The sequence below is a fragment of the Anoplolepis gracilipes genome, chromosome 9, assembly GCF_047496725.1.
Source record: "Anoplolepis gracilipes chromosome 9, ASM4749672v1, whole genome shotgun sequence".
Taxonomy (NCBI): domain Eukaryota; kingdom Metazoa; phylum Arthropoda; class Insecta; order Hymenoptera; family Formicidae; genus Anoplolepis; species Anoplolepis gracilipes.
In genome coordinates, this window is record NC_132978.1 from 12,331,345 (window position 1) to 12,353,506 (window position 22,162).

General features: G+C 38.9%; 1 long non-coding RNA gene across 2 annotated transcripts in view; it reads left to right on the plus strand.

The window, feature by feature from the left end:
* LOC140669332 (uncharacterized) overlaps nt 1-20,305 on the plus strand; it is a 191,378-nt gene extending 171,073 nt beyond the window's left edge. For both annotated transcript variants that reach the window (XR_012047325.1, XR_012047326.1), the window contains one exon: nt 18,894-20,305. This is a non-coding gene — a long non-coding RNA (uncharacterized lncRNA). The remainder of the gene's footprint in view (nt 1-18,893) is intronic.
* The last annotated feature ends 1,857 nt before the right edge of the window (nt 20,306-22,162 follow it).

Consider the following 22,162-nt stretch of genomic DNA (forward strand, 5'->3'; position numbering starts at 1 on the left):
TTCCAGTGTATAATGCCGCGCATTGTTTATTAACAAAAATTATACTCATGTTTATAGTGGATTGCGATTGTCGTGATAACAATGGAGGAGGAATTATTGTCGTAAAATGCTTACCTTATTCAACGTATGAGCCTTCTGACGCTCATTATCATCGATCATTATCATCAACGCTAAACGACCGACAGAAATACATTCTAATTGATCTAATTAATGCTCTTGTACAATAATTATTTCGATATCTCTATTATAATTCGCGCACCTGTAATAGCTCTGGTTAATTACAAAATGCGCGATGGGAATCTCAAAGCGCTCAGAGACGACGGTCGGAGAATGAAATTCATGATGCGCGTTGAGCTCGCGAACCAGTTGGCCGGAATAAACTTACTGACCGTAACTTGGACCGCCGCCAATACGCCTCTCCGCGTTAGTATTCGTCTTTTCATCGCGACACACCTCAGCCGTGGCAGATAGATTGATGCGCGACTTTAAAGACGTAGGCGAGCGATCTGAATTATTCGCGTACCGCTGATATGCCGCGAGATTGAAATTTTCAGTAGGTACCCAGAAGCACTGCCAACTATGTATTCATGACGAATGCTTCTCTCGTCCTTCTGTCATCGTCGTACAAACGATCTCCAAGTGTAAAAATATATCATCGTTCGCGACAATGGTCGTTGATAATTAAACAGGCGGAGATAAATTCCACGAATAGTCGAAATCTTCTCGTGGAAATAATTCATCGTTAAAATTAATTATTTTATTGAATATAATCTTTTATACCGCGCGATAGTCATCGAAGATGCTAATCGTGGACGAAAAATGATGGTTGAAAGCCATTTTCAAAGAAGCGGAGAATGTAGGTTAAGAGTAAACGCATTCCACGTACTAACGTGGCGGCAACAACGTCGGAATGCTTTCGGACACCCTATAAATTCTAATTTAAAATCACACTGTCGCAACGGAGAGGTCCTCCAAGAGCCGAGCCATTTCTCAGTGTGTTGCTCGCATAGCTCATTCGTTTTATCGTCCTGAGCAGCACGACCCGTCACTCCGGCGTCGTGATAAACAGCCGCTACTGTCGTAAGTCAAGTCAATGTAAAATCTCGAGCGCTATTCCTTCATAACGTTTACTCAGAGTGACTCGACGAGTACAGTCACCATTTAATCAACAACGGGCTGTGCATGTCACCATCGTTTATCATTGTTCTTCGCAGTGAATCAGAGAATCAAACACTCTGGATGTTTGTTAAGTAGCGATCTTCTCGAGTCTTTCTTTATCTAAACTCTATTTCACGCGCTGACACAATTGAGCCTTGTTACTCGATAACGAATGTTCGCGCGGTTGCTGCAAGCATTAATCGCAAATATAACGTTCTCGACAGGCTGCTCTTCATGTTGATCAACATCGGCAACGTAATTAGATCCGTCTTTCCACCGATTGCGATCGGCAACGGTACATAAAGCTAATTTGTTACACGCTCTGTCCCGATTATCAAGATATCTTAGCGGACTTCAAACTCCATCTCGCTCTACAAGAATGCCGTTTAAGTATGTATACGTCGCTCGTCCGTGAAAACTTGTCAAGTCGTCGAGCATTCCGGTGTTAAAACGCCCGTTACCGTCACGGCGGTGCCGTGAAATCCTGTAAATCCGTAAAATGCATAGCTTCGAATGAAATTATAGGCACGAATGTAACCCTGCCTCGACCGAGGTTAATTCAACGGGAGCGTCGCGACGCCCCGGCTAATGGCATGTACGACGTCGCAGTTGCGTGCCAGCATTCTCAGTCTCGAGCACGATCGTCGTCGTCGTCGTCGTTGTCGTTGTCGTTGTCGTCATCGTCGTCGTCGTCGTGTGTGAACACGAGAAGAAGAAAGCTGAGAAGAGGGGAAGCACCGATGCTGCCGGCTCGGCTGAGTGATGAAGTGAGTGCGGAGTGAGGTCTATTTTTGTGCTCACCGACAAACAGCCTCGTAGATCTCGTGACACGTCGTTAGAACGCCACGAAAATACCCTCTGCCCTCTGTCGCCTCCCCCCAAAAGTACCCCTCGTGACAGCCACAGACTACTCTCCCCGGCTGCCGCGTTTATTCCGAGAAGCTACTAAACGCTGCACGTCGTAACGATACGTCGTTCGATCCCGCGACAAATATCGTCGAGTGGTCGATTTTCGTCGACGCGGCCTGATATCTCCTGCGAAAGTAACGTCTTCTATAAAACGCGGGAAACGCATTAAGCAGCGTGCATAGACAGGTATTTTTCCTGCAATTTATCAAAGAACTACTATTTTATCACGATACCGATAATATCAAAATAAAGAAACTGTAAACATACGAGAATATGGATATAGAGGAATAAAATTTAAAAAAAAACATTATACGATCTATAGTGGTATAATACCATCATATTTCAGAAAATAACCTGGGAGATATATGCTGATGGTAAATGATTAATGATATAAGGAAAGTGAGACTCGTAACGGGATCGGGATTGGATTGAAATATCGTATAATCTATATATCTACATGCATTTCGAAATTTTTGGTATTTTTGAGTCGAATAATAGCAAAGAGGCAACGACACGAAAAGACACGTTTATTTAAAGCTTAACAATAAAATCAGGATTTGTGTGGATAAAGATAAATCTAAAGTTATGCATTCAAGTTTGTAGAACAAAAATAAAAATATAGTGCAGTTTGTTGATTATGATTTGTAGTATTTGATGAAAATTGTAATGATTATATATATACATTTCACGATTTTATATTAAATTCTACTTGGAAATTTATGAATGTATAAAATATTTTATTATAGTGAAATTTTATTAGTCTTAGAAAATTTATCACAAATTAAACAAACATGAATCACTTATTTTATTAATTGATTTTTACGATCAATAGGCAGCAATTGTATGTCATGATAATTACATATCAGAAATAATTAATTACTAATATGACATTTTAAATACATGAATAATGATATTTATTTTCTTGACGTTAATTATGATGTAAAATATGAATAAAGCGGCGAATAATGTATTTTGTGTGAATATTTCAGTGTCTATTTAAAACAGTGAATTGTACCTAACTATCGTCTAGTCACGCATCGTTACGTACAACAAGGAAAATTAAACTAACAACGTACTTCGTCATAAATTCTTTGGGTTATTAACTTCGATTGCTCGTAGATTATACCACAGAATTTATTTAGTACCGTTAATATCCTCAAGTCTCGGTGAACGCACGGGTAAAAGAGGGTAAATGAAGATTATGCATACTATTCATGAACAGAATGTTTTTGCTACTTTAGATAAGATAATGTATTATGCGAAATGTAACGCTATATACACATATATATCATGTCATAAAAAATGTATGAAAAACCAGATAATAGATAGCAAACAAAATTACACCGTTATTAACATTCTATTATTTCTTCATTTAATGAAACCTTTTATTATTGAATAATTCAATCATTAATAATTGAATTTAATCTGACTTTGAGGGGGTCTCTTGTAAGGAAAATACGGGATATTTCTCGTATTAATGTTTGTATATCGTAGATATAAAAGCTTATTGTTAGACAAATATAATAACGTCCACGAAAAAATTGTTTCGCTAATAAAAATTTATTGCTGAAAATTTGGTAGGAGCTTCTAGGAAACGCGTAATAAAATTCTCGAGGGCTAAACGTAATCGACGCCCGTTTATGCCGCTGTTTGTAAGAACGAGAGATTTTCAGAACAAATCCAGGCAGGCGTACACCCTATATCAGGCTTTCCGCCGGCTCCCCTTCTGACAGTTATTGCAACGTTTGAAGATACTTATTCGAGGAAGTTACGGCCAACAGCTGTGTGCTTTTTTCGATCGTTTGGTCTTCACTGTGGAAATTATTATGTACTGCACAGAGTTTATACATGCGATGTAGGCATAACCTTCCGGTGTAGGAAGTCTTATATATTTTCTAGAACTAAGCGGCGGCAAACTAATGATAAACACGGCTCTTCGTGGCTATAAGGGGAAATTAATGTTCTGAACGTAACGGTAAATGGAGTGGAAAGAAGACAAGAAACCGCGAGATAAATGACGTCGGGTTTGCCGAAGAAGAGCATCTTTTGCGGAAAACCGCAGAAACGTGTAGTGAAAAATCTGAAGTTTTATTCGAGGATCATCCCGGACATATCGGCCACTGGCAGGTGCTGGGGAACATTTTAGGAAATAGTATAACAGTTAACCAGCACACTTTGTGCTAGAATTTTTCATGTACCGTAAATAAATGTACCGTGAAATTACACGTATTTTTTAGTCAAAAGCTTAGAATTTTTTCAAACGATAATTATTTATTATGAAACAATTAAGTACAATATATATATGTTATGCGCGTATTTTAAAAAGTCGGTCAGCCATTATGCACTATCATATAATGATTGGATCTTAATTATTTGATCGATCACTCTGCGCATAAAATTAATGAAGTGTCAGGAAAACAATGTGTAAATCAATCATCACTGCAACAAGAATATTTAAAGATTTTGTTGGAAATGTTAGAGGCGAAGATAATCGGAACTAAAGCTCATGAAAAATTGTATTCTAGTGGTTATCATTACATCGATTTATTACAAATTTCATTTCATAATTCTCAATGAGGCAATCTGACGTGAACTTTCAAACGATATTAACGCTCTTATGCGTAGATGAAACTTATGCAAAATAAGCTAAATCTCGAGTTCTTTTCTTAAACAAAAATACATAATCTCCCATGAATCAAATTAGATTATCGCGCATTAAAATCCGAGAAAGATGTATTATCACGATATTATTTATATCACTGACAATGAGATTGTATTCGCGAGAGAATTTCATAAATCAAGGTGGTAAATTGAAACGAGAACCATCGTCGATTTATTGCAATGAAAATTAACGCCGCCCTTTACGGAAACGTTGAATGAGATTCTGGCGTGTCTGGAGTGCATTAATCGTTTCGTCATTAGGAAGAAGATTCTGGATACGAAATGCGGCGGTAATGAGTAGCTTCATTAACGCTGCGGCTATTATATAAATGTTCGGCCTAGTTATTAGCAATTTCTTTTTGCTCCAAATTAATGACTTTCATGCTTTACGTCTAATGTTATTGTTTATATTACCAGAACAACTGACGATTGCCGATTGTTTCGTTAAATGTTAATTAAATATACATAATTTGGTTATCACGCAAATTATTACTATATGTCTCTGTTATAAAGTTAGATAAAATCATTAATAGTCTATGCACGTTTCAATTATTATATCTGTAACATAACAGACAAATCAGATATGTTCAATTATGTTATGTGAACGTTGCGATAGTTATACATCTGTCATACACATATAGCGTGTGGATCGCGCGGGGCAAACGCAAAAAGTTTTGATGTAAAAAATTGTTGTAACTGTACTCTATTTTGGTGAGATTAATAGTATAGTGACATTCGCGCGGATGTTCAATTTCTTATCGTACATTCCCAAAAATAGTTATAACGATTCGCCATCTATCTACGTACAGTTGAAATCCATTTTTAATGTGCAAATGCGTGAGCGTATGGACGTGCTGCGGAACGAAATTTGAATTGATCCGTGCTGCTCGCCGAGAGTAAATGCGCAAGGAAGTGATTGCGGATGATGGACGATCGATGCCGGGGGATGATAAAGTAGTAGCGTGTGGCGGAGAAATATCGACGGGACGCGCCCCCATCTATCAGGCCCTTCCTCTGCCGTCTCTCCCTCCTCTACCCGCCTAGCCGATAATCACCGGCTGCCAACCAAAGTCAGGGATACAAGTAAGATCTTGTAGGAAGATTTGACTTGCTTTCGATCAATGTAGAAATTCAGCAATGCGGTGTCTGTAATGTTCCGTTTTAGAGCTGGGGTTTTTTTTTTTTTTAATATAAATTTTGAAACTATTATCTCTATAATTTGTTTCAAATTTTTATATACGTTTATATATTTGTTTGAATATTATTTAAACAAATATTAAGTATTAACGAATTCTGTTTTTTTTTTCTTTTTGTTTTTTTGCTGTCTGAATTGTCAAGTTAATATTTTTCAAAGCTATTGTTTTTACGATAACGCGTGTACAGCGAAGAATTTTAAAAAGAGATATGATCGATTGTAATTTATGAAGTCAGAAGGAAGATTAATCGAGACCTCTCGTCTCTATCTCCTTTTACACATTGTGTCGCCGCGTTAAAAAAATCAGAAGTGTCAGTTCTGTGTTCCATGGACATATTAATACGTCGTACGGATGCGCTCGACGCGGCACGCAATCCGCTGTCATCCATCACACTCGAAGATGCGCGCCGCCGTTCCGGCGTGCACTCGCACCATACGAAGTCATACCGCGTATGCGAGAGCGAAGGCACGCATCCAGTTAAAGTATGTGAAATCCAAGTGCTTTCAACTCCGCGGCAACTCACGGCCATAACTCAGTCGCTCGTCGGGTTAAGAGTTAGAAAAATTTCACGGCTGACGTCATTTCTCTCGCACGTGCACATTTTCACCCGAGTTGACACGTGTGTAGCCGACACTAGACTTTTCCGAATGAGCTGTTAACCGATTTGTTGTAAAGTTGCATCCTCTCGAAATCGAAATTTTTCACGTTATGGTTGACTATATCTTTTTATTAACGTATTAGAAATTACTTTAGCAATACATTAGTTTTGATACGACGATAGATAAGAATTATACGATATAAAACAGAAATTCCAATTCTATAATTTATGTCCCATGCTATAAATTTATTATCTAATATTAAATATTACAAATTATATACAGATATTGTATATAGGAACTGAAAAAAAGTATCTAAATTCTCTTCCGACTACACGCGTGTGCATATATGCGTGTACGAATACGTGCAGTCTAGTCGGAACGTAGGAATGGAGATCAGCATACGTCGCGTATTATTTACAATTGGCGGCGATTTATGTCTCCAGGCCGGATGAAGGTAGGCGGGAGGGCATAGGGGGGGGGGGGGCAGGAGCGGAGAGAGAAGAACCGAGAGAGGAGAAAGAGAGAGAGGGAGAGGGAGGGAGGGGCAAAGAGGTGCAAGAGAGGAGAGCGAAAGAGAACGCGGCCGCCTTGCCAGCCAATTCCCGGCGGCCCGCTATATTTACGAGGCCCATAAAGTAGCGAGCACGACCGCGTATATTGCCGCGTAAATATCAGCTTATGGAAATATAGAGCTCAATATCTGCCTGCCTGCCTGCCTGCCTGCCTGCCTGCCTGCCTGCCTGCCTGCCTGCCTACCTGCCTACCCAACGCGCCTGGCAGCTTTTCTTCCCTTTCCATTTGCAGGGGCATCCTGGGTATCCAGGGTAGTTCTCGCTTGGCCCGTTCGTAATCGCGCAGTTCCGGGGAAAGAATCAGTTGGGTCGCAAACTCGTGTCGTTGCTCACGGCTGCGGATTTATCGCCTGGCTTTAGACGAAAAGCCATTCGACGATGGCAATTAGCGTCATGCGGCGAAGAAACGCATCGGGTCTTAATTATATAGAGAACTTGGAAGAGAACAGGTTTCTGGCTGTTTAATGCTTGAAACTTAATAATGTTCTCGGTAAGAGTGTTCGGTGTGTTACGATCTGCCTCCTTAACATAATTCATACAAAATACATACAAAATATTTATCGACTATACGAAGCATCGACCATCTGATTTATGCTTTCCCTTAATAACACACTTTTAATATCATGTCATATCGTCGCACATATATTTTTTATGTGCGCGATGATGACAGATATTAACGAAATACTCGGACCATATGCGATACTAAATATGTATTCACGAAGAAGCTGATCAGATGTCTAGAACGCGACGGAGTAGAACGCGACGAGGACGCCTGTCGCTGGCTGACACCATTAGCACGGCCATCAGTCACCATTAACACAGATGTCCGTGTGTTTCCGCGAACATCGCATTAATCACACCTATCCACATAAATTTCCGCCGGTCCGAGCGAAGCAACGAAACCCGAGCGTGTCTTGACACCTTAATGGATGATAAATCAGAAATTCATTAACAGAGGTGGGGGAGATTAGAACAGATGCGACGTATTTATCAAATAGAATACGATTTTATACGACCGTACGCAAGCAAATGGCCGGTATTTTAATTTATTCGCACTATTTTAATCTGACGCGCTGATACTATCGATGCAAATTGAAGTGACAATCTCGAACGTGTATTTCCCGTGATTTATGTACAATTACCGTCCAAATATTAACACAGGACGAGAATACGACGAACCGATTAATATTATATTAAATTTTCTTTCCGTCATTTAAAATATAATCAATGACAAAATTAATCCAACACATGCCTGTTATGTTCAGATAAATGTGAAGCTTGAGATATAAAGGATTACTTCCCGTAGGCCTTCCATCTTAATTAATTTCTGTGAAATCTTATGAATAGTTTATCATATGGCGAACATTTCGGAATACCGTCTCACACGGAAATAACAGGCTCACACAACCGGTTTCTGTCTAATAATCTCTAGATAACTGGAACTGAAGAGACTGACACGTCTAATGGAACTAAAATTAGTATCTAAAGTAGTCAGTAAAAACTCATCAGAAATTGAAGTTGACGATATTAAAATTTATATTAAACACACCGAGCCTTTCTCAAAAAGCCTTTAGGCTGAGATCGAGCGCGTTGATAATCTCATAATACTCCTCATATATTTCCGTTGATCGTATTGAATACATTAAGTCAACGACAGATTTAAATATAAATGTAAACGACATGTATATTTAGAGAGAAAAAAAAATGACACGTACAATGTTAGAATTTCAACGATAAATAAACTTATTTATTTTTACACGTATGGCATCGTCCAGCGTAATATCCTTTGCAGATACCGCCGTACGAGTCTTAAAAGCTGAAAAGGGAGTCAGCGTTTTTGATCTCCGCTGATGTGTTTACGAGAGTCGTCTGGCAATTAATCGAGATTTATGGCATACTTTTGTAACGCTACATCAGATGAATCCATCTTAAATACCAATGCGCCGAGGGACAAGTTTAGGACCGGGTGGCAATGCTGGCAATTCCACGCACTTTTTATCAGGGACAGCTGCTAAGCGTCCTCCACTGCTCTTCCCCATCTCAAAGTCCACCGTCCTCATGTGAGAAAAAATTGCGGGATTTACACGAAACGACCATCGAATCTTTTTACCGCGCTGTCGAAATTTTATGTTCCGCGGAGCCTTTCTCTGTTACGATTCGATATATTTAAATTGCAGCATTCTCCTTCGTGGATAAACATTTATCATGTCAGCATGAGCGAAACGTACTCGACAAGAAGCAACGATTAAAATGTAATTTTGAAAAATGGAAGGAATACAAATCTTCTCCTTCGACGATAATTAGTCTTGCAAGTTTTCGCGAATTAATGTTGCAGGTGGCTGTTTAAAGGGCGAAAAGTTCACGTGGCATATTTCACGAACGCAAAGTTGGTATGTGCATACTTTCAATCTGATTACGAATACGAAACGGAGATCAGGAAATCCTTAGGATTGCGCTTCTGATTGAAACTCCTGCACATATTTCCCTAGCGTGTTGTCGCGCTTTGGCCACCGGTTTGTAGCAGGTGTAACGAGCAACCTCCCGCTGCGGCTATTAAGCTTTAGCCAAAATTAAACCTCACGGAACTTGAAACCCCAGAAGTTATTATCATGCTATTGCTCTTGCGAACTCCTGGCAAATCTTTATCGGTTTACCTCTGTACTTGGTATGATATTCAGCATCTACGTAATTTTCATACCGTGTTATAGGATAAGAGAGATAAAAAGAAATATTATTTTATTGTCAAAATTTTTTATATATTTTTTCATTTACTACTTTATTTATTTTTTAACTTTATATTACACACACACACACACACACACACACACACACACACACACACACACACACACACACACACACATACATACATATACATAAAGATTTAATAGAGCGCTATTTATTGGACTTGTTATGATTAAATCTTGTTAGTAGCTCCGTTATTTACGAAGAAGGAAACTACATTTACGAGAAAAATGTGAGTGCATTATAACCGTAATATCAGAATAGCGGCAAAAGTTGGAAACGACAAATTTGCTGCTTAATAGCTTTCGAGAAAAGGTTACGTTAACGATGTCCACGCCCTCTCTTGAAAACGTTACGCCTGCCCCTTTCCTTTCTCAAGTATGCCCGTTTCTTCGAAGGTCACCAATTGCGTCGACACTCCGCCCGATAATTACGATAGTCCCTTAATGAACCACCCTTCCGGAATCAACGAGTTCACTCAATTAGAAAACGCCCATTAAAAAAATAAAAAAAAAAAGGTCACATCATTAATTCCGATAAAAATGACAGTGTCGCATCCGCGAATAATTTTGCGATTCATTATCGCGCTATTGTATTTTACGATAGAGAGAAATTTCAAGGGAGCCGACAACTGTCTGCAAAAATAATTCAATCCCCAGCCGGGGCAGGCGGTGGACTTTATACCCCGCGCTACAAAAGGATACATTACCAATTACCTTTCGCACCGCGCCAACGTTCCCGTACATCATCCCGTGGACACAAATGAATATATACCCGCTCGCATAAATATATTCGTGAGACGCGTAGGTGCCGACTGATTATAAAGGTTTAATATTGCTCCTTGGGCATTTGCGGTGAAGTAATGTAAGCCGCTGGCCAAGACGTACGAGCAGCCAGCGGCGCGACGGCGAGAACAAGAGGAAACGGAGAAAGAAAGAGAAGGAGAGACAGAAGCTGCGAGTGTGAAAGAGCGGGTCGAGAAGCGAACCACGGCCAGGTGAGGCGGACAACCGGTGGTAATGGAGCCGAGAGCCGACTGTAAATAATGCGGCTTATTGTTAAATCGCCGCGGTCCCAGCATCATTAACTCTATCGCAGATCTCGCTGGCGCAGCGGGTGTCGCGGTAACTCTTACCTCGAGTGGGTATGCGTGTTGCGAGCACAATGCCGGCTAATGATGCCTCGAAGGCGGTATATGGAGCGAGCGAATGCTCGTTGAGAGTTGAGAGAAGACGGCGAATGCGGCTACAAAAAGAGATGGCGAGAGGAGAATGACGAACGAAGGCAGGCGTATGAGAACACGTAGATCGTGGTGAAAGTGAACGAGAGTCGAATGCAAACACGATGAAAACGGAATCCAAAGATTGAACACTTGGGAGCTTCCCGGGAGGCTCCTAATAAATTTGGAACAACGAATAAGGAACAAGATAAAATGTAATCAAGATTTATCGCTTTAGTCGCTGATTTTAATCTCTTTTTTTTTCACATTTATATTAGTTGCGTTATGTAATTAATATTTTCCAGTCTAACAATTTCAATTAAATGAAGGTAATTAAAAGATATTTTTTTTTTTTTTTTAATAATAAGAGACAATTAAAAAATATCTTTTTTTCTTCATTTATCGTCTAGAAAAACCAAACATTCTTAGAGATTCTTTTGTTCTCTTTGACAAATCAGAAAATTTTCATGCAATGGGACTCGACGAATTTTTTAAAAAATCTTCTTTGATAATTTTGCTGTTATATGAACAGTTGGGAAGCCAAGTGAAAATTATGTGTTTAAAATATATATTTGTTTGATTAACATATTCAATATCTTGACAAAATATTGAATATGCAGTATATATTCTTTTATATTGTAATTTTTAATGATATGAAATGAAAGATACAAGCGAAAAATACTTATAAAAGTTGATCAATTTTTTTAGAACATTTACATATCCGGCATTTGAAACCTAAAAGGCTCTGGGATTTTCCTTTGTATGAGTGAAAAATATTAGAAAAACGCATAAATGAAACTTATTTTCGAAAATTGTAGCAAAAAATCTTTGAAATACTTTTCCTTATCTAGACTTTTGAACAAAAATACCTGAAAGATCAGGGAATTTTCAATGCATTTTTTTACGAGATTTGAATAAAGAAAGAGACACCTTATCTACACAAATCTTTCTTTAGAAAATTAAATTTTCTTCGTCTCATTTCACGACTATTTTTGATCGAACAAATTTTCATATGTGAGATATTAAATGCAATGCAAAAAACAAACAAATTGGTAATAAGTACGTAGAAAAAAAAAAAGAGAAGAAAGAGATGGAGTAAAAGTACAAATAAACAAAAAAATATCGAACCTGCTGTGTCGAATCTGCTAATTTTACCGAAACATCGAAATACCGAAAGAGAATACGGATACATTATGAGGCTGTGGCAGTGGTGTGCGCATCACTCGAAGCCGTGCCGTACGTCACGGGTGCTGCAAAGGCCGCCGCAGGGGATGACCCTTCATCACCCATCAATGGTGATCCCCGTCCCCCGCCTTCTCGTGACCACACGTAACGCCGTGCCTATAGTGACTCACGCTGCGAGCATACTCACCGCTAATGAACGTCTCAATATTCATGCTGAGCGTTTCCATTTCTCGTGTATCGTGATGAACATCGATCCAGTTTACTGCTGCGTAACATGCAGCCAATTTTCCTCTTTTTATCCGCTATCGTGGACTATCCTTAATATCCTCTTTTCTTTCGTCAGTGCGTTTTAACTCGAACGACACAAAGTTGTCATACTAGAACGTTAATTTTAATTATGCCGAGCATGAACCGAGAATAAACGAGAAAGCTGTTTTGAACATACTCGAAATGCAACGTGTTTTATAGTTGAAGAACGGCTCTTTTACAAATTCTAAAAAAATATTTACAGATAATCATCGTATACACACACACATATTTATATAATTGTGCATCAGAAAGAGAAAATACAATATAAAAAACTTGAAGTAATTTAAAAAACTAATCAAATACTAATTTTCTATGGAAATATATTACGCATGTAGCTTTTTTATAAAATGGATGCAATCAACTGTATATACTATGTGCTTGTTAAACGAGGAACATTTTTTCTTCAAGGCACTTGATGATAATTGTAAACTATCATTTTTATATGATATTGCATCTCAAGGGTACAATTATATTGTCATGCTATATCTTACGACGTACATACATAACGTTTATTGGTCGAGTTTGTAACGATAGCTCCTCCGAGGATTGAAAGTTTTTCGATTTCGTTCGTGTACAATCATGAATGATATGGCTTCCTAGTCTAGTTCTCTATATCGTAGAACGAAATATATATTTGGCGCTTTTCGAAGATAGGTTAAGTATATGGGGGATTTGAAAGGTAGAAGTTCGAAACCTATAGATCGTAAAATTTACTGCTGTAAGCTTATGAGATTTCAAAAAGTCGCATCTCAGTATTATGATATTTATAAATATCCGTATGTAATATATCAAACAATATTACATCGTGCTTATATAATATTTCTCAACTATAAAATAAATAAGTAAATATTACTTATAATTATAATTTATAATTTATAATTCATGATATTTAAATTTTTAATTTCTAATTTAAATGTTAATAGTAAAAGTAAATATTTAGAATCTTGACCTTGACGTAAGCTGTCAAAGTCACTATCGTCACTGAGTAACAATAAAAAAATTTTAACCGTCACTTGTAGTTAAATTAAAAAGTTATAAACAAAAAAAATGTCACAAATTGCACATCATTTTCAGACACTATGTATCTTTAATAATAAAACATACCTACTTTTATTGTTAGCAGATTTATTTATTTACATATATTAAATTGAATGCGTCGGCGGGGAGAGGCAGAGTTTATTATTATTCATTATTAAATATTCACTGAGAGATTTAAATATGAGAGTAAGCATATCGAATTCATTTATTTCAAACTTTTGTACAAATATATAAATATTTCCCGTACAAAAAAGTTTGAAATGAATAAATTCGATATACTTGCATATTTAAATCTTTAAGAATATTTAATAATGAATAGCTTATAATGAGTTCTGTCCCTCCTTCACCACGCATAAAGTTACGTTAAGAGTACATTTTATCAAACGCCCGAAAATTATGTGTAATTTATGCATTTTTTTGTTTATAACTTTTTAACACAAACAATAAGCGAGCGGTTTGTTTTAAGTATTTACCATAATAAATATGATGAATTCTTTAAAGTGGTAACAATGGTTTTTGTATATAAAGAATTACAAGGCATAATCATTTTCACGAATGATAAATGATCTTTACTTAATCTGAAAGATGTGTATATTTCAACAATGCCAAGCTGAAGTCGGTGGTTAATAATAAGGTTCGATGATCGTACAACAACAACGCTACAGGACAAGTAATTAATTTAGTTCGACAGCTCATGGCGCAGAGTGAAAGGCGATAGATATTGACTTTCGTCTCCCACAACGACAGTGGCATGTCGGAATTCACAGTAGTGCAGCAGGAGATGCGAATGAATTCGTATTGTGTACAACCATGACGATGCTTTATAAGACTATCTGGCATCTGTACTTGTGTGTGTGTGTGTATGTATGTGTGAGAGAGAGAGAGAAAGAGAGAGAGAGAGAGAGAGAGAGTTATATAGAATCTCGGCATTATTGCAAGTAAGGTCGTTTCGTCTCCCTCAACTCTTCATTAGTTTCCAGAATGGTCTCGAAGAGAAGCAAAGGGATGAAAGAATCTAATGGTGCACCGTAAGCGGTTGGGACACAATTTTTCTATAAATTTCTTTTAACGTATAATAAATCATGAACGGGGCTCTTTGAACGCTGCAAGAAACTGCGCGTTAGCTGCTATTTTGTATTACGAGTAAAAGTACATCGCTAACATTTCGACCGAGAGAAATATTCGCCAAGTCGCCTCGAGAAACTAAACGAAACTGCATCATTTGGCAAAAGTTGTATCGTTACGTTTTGGCCACGACATACATAACATTGTCCACCAATATTACACTGATCCGTTCGCTTTTTCTTTCTTTTTTTTCTCCTTTTTCCTCTCTCTCTCTCTCTCTCTCTCTCTCTCTCTCTCTCTCTCTCTCTCCACTCTTTCCCTTTTTCTCTTAGCGCCAACTGACGCTCTCCTTTCTCTGCACATTCCGCCATATACTATGACACCCTCAAAGAAAAGTGCTCTCTGGCGCGCCCCGCTTCTCTCCAGAAGAACGACGGCGATCGCAGACGATGTAAAGAGGGCACGGACACGAAGTAGAAAGAGCAACCACAATTTCGCCGCACAATCGCACGGTTGCGGAAAGGGGGCGACGCGCGGAGCGGAAGCGGCAAGACCGAGGGTGGCAGCGGAGTTTTTGCTACGGTCGGAGCTGACCGCAGCGCTGGACACAGCAATACCGAGTTCCCGGTTTGGCATTTTACGGAGCCATTCGAGCAAGATGGTGCGTGATAATGGCGCCTTATAGGGGAAAAGCAATTTCTGTCCGCAGACTAGCGTTCTGCCAGCCTTGCCCTCGGCTCTCTTCGTGCTTGCGACGGTTACGACATACCGCGGACGCGTAGATTCTCGCCTCTTAACGTGGCGTCTAGCACAACGTTCGTGACGTCGCGTGTTTATTCGGGACCTTCATTGTGTTCTAAATTGAGTGTATCGTGGATAATGCCATTTGTCTGACATATATATATATATATATATATATATATATATATATATATATATATATATCTATATATATTTTTAACTATGGCTCCAAAAGCTGTCATGTTACATATATAATGAATAGATACCTGTTTAGTCACACGAATATACGATATTCTTTGGTGCTACTATTATATACTGCAGTCAGGCGGTAAACGTAGTATATATATATATATATATATATTTTCGATGCTTGTCAAAATTTAATAGCGTTCTTTAGTAAAATAACTTGTTTACCGAGTCAGAGCGTGATTTAAAAGATTTAATTCAAGATATATATTTGCATAGAAATGCATAAGACCGAAATCGAGACATAAAATAGATTTAAGATTTCCGTAAGCGCGCACGAAAATACGCGGAGCAGACAAGGACGACGACGAAGGCTTTTAGTACGAGTCTAGTTTATGAGTGCCGGGCATAGACATTTGTTACGCGACAGCTCTCGGCCGTCGTCGCGCGAAAAGAGCAATGTGTAATATTTCTCTAGCGGTCGACGGCGCGACGCCTACGCTTCAGCCCGACTCGTAAATTCATCGTTTATAACGTGCGGATAATGTGTTTATCTTTTATCGACAACATAAATATTCGGACCTCGAAAACGTAGATTACATCACGGTCGCTTCAAGCATGTAATAGAATCCTTTCGCAGTTGTAACTTAAGATGTTACGAATATCCATGCAACCTTAAATGTTGAACTTTTAAGCTATGCTCAACTAGTTTGTTTCGTATAAATAACGTATAAATTTTGCATTTTTTCCTCTGACATGTAAATCAGTGCGCTGATTAAATTCTCCGATCTTACAAGCTCGCGAACTTAATCTTTCGTCCGATCCATTGTATCGCGTCAAAGAGGAATCCAACGTTGTTTGATTGTCATCTTTTGGTTCCAAAATACTCGAGCGTTTAAATGGACCGAGCGATGCCCGGAGAATCCCGGTATAGTTGATCGAGGCCGTGTAACCGAGTGGTCGTCGGTTGGCCGCGAGCACGTGACCGCCACTTCATATCCGATCGTATAAAGCACATCGCAGCGCGAGCGAGCGAGCGAGCCGACCTCGCATCTCCACCCCGTGTCCTCGCCAAACTTCGCCCGACCCTCCGCGGCAAGTTGGCCGCACGTTTATAACCGTTCTGCACGGTATGTCTAGAAGTCTCCAGCTCCAGCCCCGATCTCTCTACGACTCGCACTCCGGTTCGCCGAAGGGAACGAAGGTGGGCGGACGGGGAGGGAGGGTGAGAGAGAGGCTACCAGATATAAATTTCCTGATATTCGACCGTTCGTGTCGTTTGAAATGGGGCAGTTTTCTCGGGACCTAATGGTTATTGCCTTTCTCGGCGGACATATTGCGTTCCATCCAGTGCAATGTGTGCGGCCGATATATCAGAGCTCTTCGCTCTCTCGGCTCTCGGGCTCTCTCGGATAAGGGTGGCTGTCCGGGGGGAGGGAGGGGAGAGGCGTGGATGTAGCGACGAGAAGGAGAGTGGGAGAGGGAGGAAGAGAGGAATACACGTGTATGTGTGGGTCGCTTTAGAGTGAGGGAGAGAAAGAGGGAAAGATAGAGAGAGAGAGAGAGAGAGACGATTCAACACACAGAGAGCGAACGGGGGAAGCTGCCACGAAGAGAGGAGGAGGAGGAGAGATGTCGACCGCGCAGCTACCGGAAATCCCTCCGCAGCGGAGCACAGCAGTCCGCTCGGTGGTCGTGCCCTGCCAGACTGCAGACGGGAAGTGGCCGAGGTGTGGCCGCGGAGTTGAATTATTACAAGCTGCCCCGCCATTCATACAGGATGCATGCCCCGGCCGGTGCCCGTAAATCTTCAACGCTACGTCAGCCCTCGACTTCGCGCGCCGCCTGCTAGCGGCTGATGTTATTATCGTTGGCTTAAGCGCGAATTGAATAACGCGCGTTCGGGTGGCGCACTGACGAGGGGTTAAGTGATTTTCACCCCATTAGTCGCGACACGTTGCCCGGACGGAGCTGCCGGACGGAGCCGAAGCTCCGTCTTCGCGTTCCGCCGCGCTTATCCATCTAGTTTAGCAGTGTCTATGAAGGATAAGATTGATTCGCGTCGTAAGAAACTTTCATAAACAAGTCATTACTCGGAAGATTGATTATTAGTTTCGTCGATCAGTTTAACGATGTTATACGTAATCTATTTTTACTCCAAACATAATTTTCATTGTACAAATTAGAATTTAACAAGAGAAATTATTGAAGGATAAATTTCAGATATTGTAAAAATGTAAACAATATCTATTTATAGCATTAAAAATTATACTTTAAACGGTATATATATATATATATATTTTTTTTTACATGACTGAAATTATTAATTTTATATTTAATATTACGTACATTTTTAACATGCTTTTAAATCACTTGAATCATACTTGAGATGATACTCACCTTATTAATCTAAAGTTAATGATGAAAACTAAATGCATGTCACATTATATAACTCAACAGCGTTTGTTTGTGAGCCTATCCGAATTATATGGATCTGTGACAATTGTACCTTACCTACATTACCTAGACCGCACCTTGCAATCTAGTAATAGTCCTTTATAATTAAAGCACTAATGGATGATTATGAAATTGTCGATTAGCTACACCAACTGGTCGTAATCGGCTCCATAGAATTGTTTCCGTCTTGGCACGGAATAGTAATAACATCTAGCACTTTGGCAAGTTCATGCAATGCACGTGTGCGCACAACGATATTTAAAATAGAACTCTATTTTCCTTTGTGATCGCCTGAGTAATGTATAAAATAACGTATGAACAGATGTTGCTACGATTAAAAGTATGTTACTTGAATTGAATCACGGATTGCCACACGTTCGATAACGCGTGTTTGAATCGATGAAAGGATCCTAATTTACACTCGATTGATTCCTTTCAGTTTATACCTCAAAGTGAGGCCATGTAATTCGTACAACGCACAAAATATAAATAGTACTCTACTGTGGAACATGAGTTATGCAAGATAAAACATGAATTGTAATTTAACAATATATTTTCTTATACGTGATTAATAAAAACTGAATAAATAAATAAATTATACTATAAAATACTTTTATATGAATATAATCGATATATTATTTTATATTGCAAATTACATCGTTTATTTTTTTTTTTTTTTAACTTATTTTAACTTTTCTAACGCTTACTGGTATCTTTTATAAATTAAATGAATTATATTTATCATGATAAAATTAATATATGTATATGCACGCATACACTGTGTAAAAAATTTCAAAAAAATCATCTAATGTATTAAATAAAAAAATAAGTGTTAATTTTTTTTAATTTTCAGGATGCGCTAATCGTCAAGCATTATTTTGCGATCGATTCTCGGATCGAGTCTCGGATATCAATGAATGTGCAAATATCAATAAATGTTATAAGAGCCGACAATTCGACTTTGAAAGGAGCGGCTCGGAGAACGAATCGACTTAGGCAAATTCCAACAATTGAACAAGAAATACCATACAATCTTGAGTTCTGCCAGAGGTAGGTGGGAGAAACGTACTCGGATGCCGAGCACGTATTGACAACCTGGTCACCGACGCGCTCAATGGCAACCCCAAATAGAAAGAAAGGTGAAAGACGTTTTCTTCCTCCGGTCTCTCCTATCCCGTTCAACCCTCTTGCCCGTGCTCTTGCACAGGAACACTTTTACAACGGTCAGCGCTCTCTGATGTTCGAACAAATCTCCACCGACGACTCCTCGCATGCAGTCCAATTTAACTAAATCCTTTCCGCTTTTCCTCGCCGATGGAGAGGCCCGGACGAGGGTGGGTTGGGGACGCGAGTGGGGTATCCATACGTGAAGATAAGATTGGAAAAGTTGTATGAGGGGCAACTTTAACGGCTATATAACCATTACAGTGCCGATAAAGTGGAATCTAGTGTCTTAACGGTCTGGAACGAAATTCCGGATATAGCGTCGTATATTCCAATGGAGTTAAACACGTTCAGATACTAGTCGTCTGCCCACCGTTGTGAGAAGTGTACGCGTTGGTTTATTGATCAATCGATCTAAGAAATGGTCAGGGTTTCCACCTATCTATCCTACTTTTACACGCGTTTATGAATCCGACCATAAACAGGGATAACGGACTTGGGTTTCTAGTGGATAAGGAAATTTTACAGATACCGATTGCATTTTACTTTGCAATTCTCTCGTAGACAAAGATTGTAACTCGTAAACTTGTTTGTTATATCTTTTGTACTATATACTTATTTAGAGTATTATAATGTTATGTAATAAATTATATACATACCTTTCCCTTCGATGACAAATAAATTTTACAATTAATTTTTAATCAGATCATCTCGAATATATTATGTATATTACGATTTCATTATGAAAGTAAATTTATGGACGATAAATGGGATTCCTTACAGCAATATGCATATGTGCGGAAAACAGATTGATAACATATGTTATACCAGAGACAAGAAGCAATAATTTCAAATTACAACGCGAATGTTGTTGATGTAAATATAAGGATCGCTGGTAGACGATAATACATATTTGTGCTGCAGGCTACGTTTGCCATAACTCACCCACGGGACTGACAGCTTGCATAATACCCGCGAAATTGGTTTTATAAGACGACGCCAAGCACTGCTTCACAACAATGCCATAAACGCTCCGGGTAAATTACGACTCAGTGGCGTAACAACGTTGGCGGAAAGAATATCGAAAAACTAGCGATGCGAAAGCCATGCATTTAAAGAATTTTAATTATAAAAACAAAAAGAGAGAGAGAGAGAGAGATGTTATCTATTTTAATATTAAAAATTGATATTAATATTAAATATATGTATATATATATATATATATATATATATATATATATATATTTATAAAAATATATAGGTTAAACATTTTTATGTTGTGTAAAACAGACGCGTGAAATATTTCATATAAAAAAATATGTCGAAGTTTACGAAATATAGGAATGCATTTCGAGAGCTTTGTTGAATGTATAGTTGATCGATATAACGTTGCATACGACACAGGAAATTGAATATCCTTCATATGGACACCCATCATTTATGGATGTATGAACCTTACATTGATACCTATGAAATGATTGATGCTATATTTAGTGTTAACTTTACATATACACGTATATTTATTTTTTTCTCGCACGTTTATAAATACATTATTATACTATTACAATATTTTTATAAAATTAATATAATTGACAGTCAAAAAATTAAATATATTACATAAAGAAAAATATTCGATCGAATCCTTTAAATCCTTAATGATATTAAATATTATGAAAAATTATGAAATTTATATCATTAAGAACATTTTTTTGTGCAACGTGCTTAAATATGAGAAGAAATTGTCAAATTTCGCGATACCCATTAAAAAATTGATTATTTTGCCGGATTAACATATAGCGGGAAAAGCGTAGGCGCCAAACATCTCTTGACAAATGGAGGTGCCATAACTCTACACGAATGAAAATGTGAGAGAATGTCTCATACACAAGGAACTTCACCATTCGCTGAGTTATAATCTCTCATATAATTGTTTTATGGCAGGACCATAAACAATTCAGATGCACAGGACTGTTCCGCCCGCGGGAGTAAGCAGGCTGCGCTGCAGTGATTTACCGAAAGCCGTAAATTTTTTAACTTACTGCGGATTAGATAGCACCATCTGAATGTAAATTCATCGTGACAAAACTGTGTCAGATACAGTCGACAACAAAAACTCCCGCACGGCAAGCTCCCGTTCGAACGTAGCGTCGAACAATTCGCGTGCTACGCCACTGCCGCGATTTGCATAAGATAAATACCTACGGAGCGAATATACCATCCATCCTGGTGCCCGCGGCCTAATTTTATTCCTCTACCGCCGATCTTTTTATGCGCTTCGATTCATAACTTGTTGTTTCTTCACAAAACGAGGATATAAATTTTCATAATTTTACATGTTGCATACACAAACATGTTCCGGACAGCACACGTGTAACGATAAATACAGATGAGATGACTTGGTTTAAATGACTTTGCTTTGTAAATGACGCCGTATGCGAGAGAAGAATTTCAATACACGAAATATTTTGGCACGTAAGAGAGCATCGCGAAATAATAAACTCCCGGCGATTGATCCTTTCTCCCGAATAAAATTACGTTTACGTATCACTTATATAAAATGGACCATAACACCATTCGCCCCTCGATCATATTTCAATCCTGACGGTTCACCGTGCGGCAGCGTTCGATCTCGTTTCTGTGCCATTTGCCGTGCGCAAACGATCGCCATAAAGCACCCCGCGAGAGTCAGTAGAAAAAAAGGAAAAAACCCACGTCCACTTTCACGGTACACGAAAACGGACACGTGAGCGATCTCTTTCTTTTCCCCTCTCGCGTTTCTCCAAGATCGCCGCGACGCAGTAAGTAGCGGCCATAATCTTAGTATATGCACGCGGGCATCGCTGTAAGTCCGCCTGTAAACGGCCGAATTATTCAAATGTTCGCACCCGAGTAGTACCCGAATGTTAGCGTAGCGACGACAAGCGATTCGCGAGCAGCCTGCTTGCCGAGCCAGCCAGC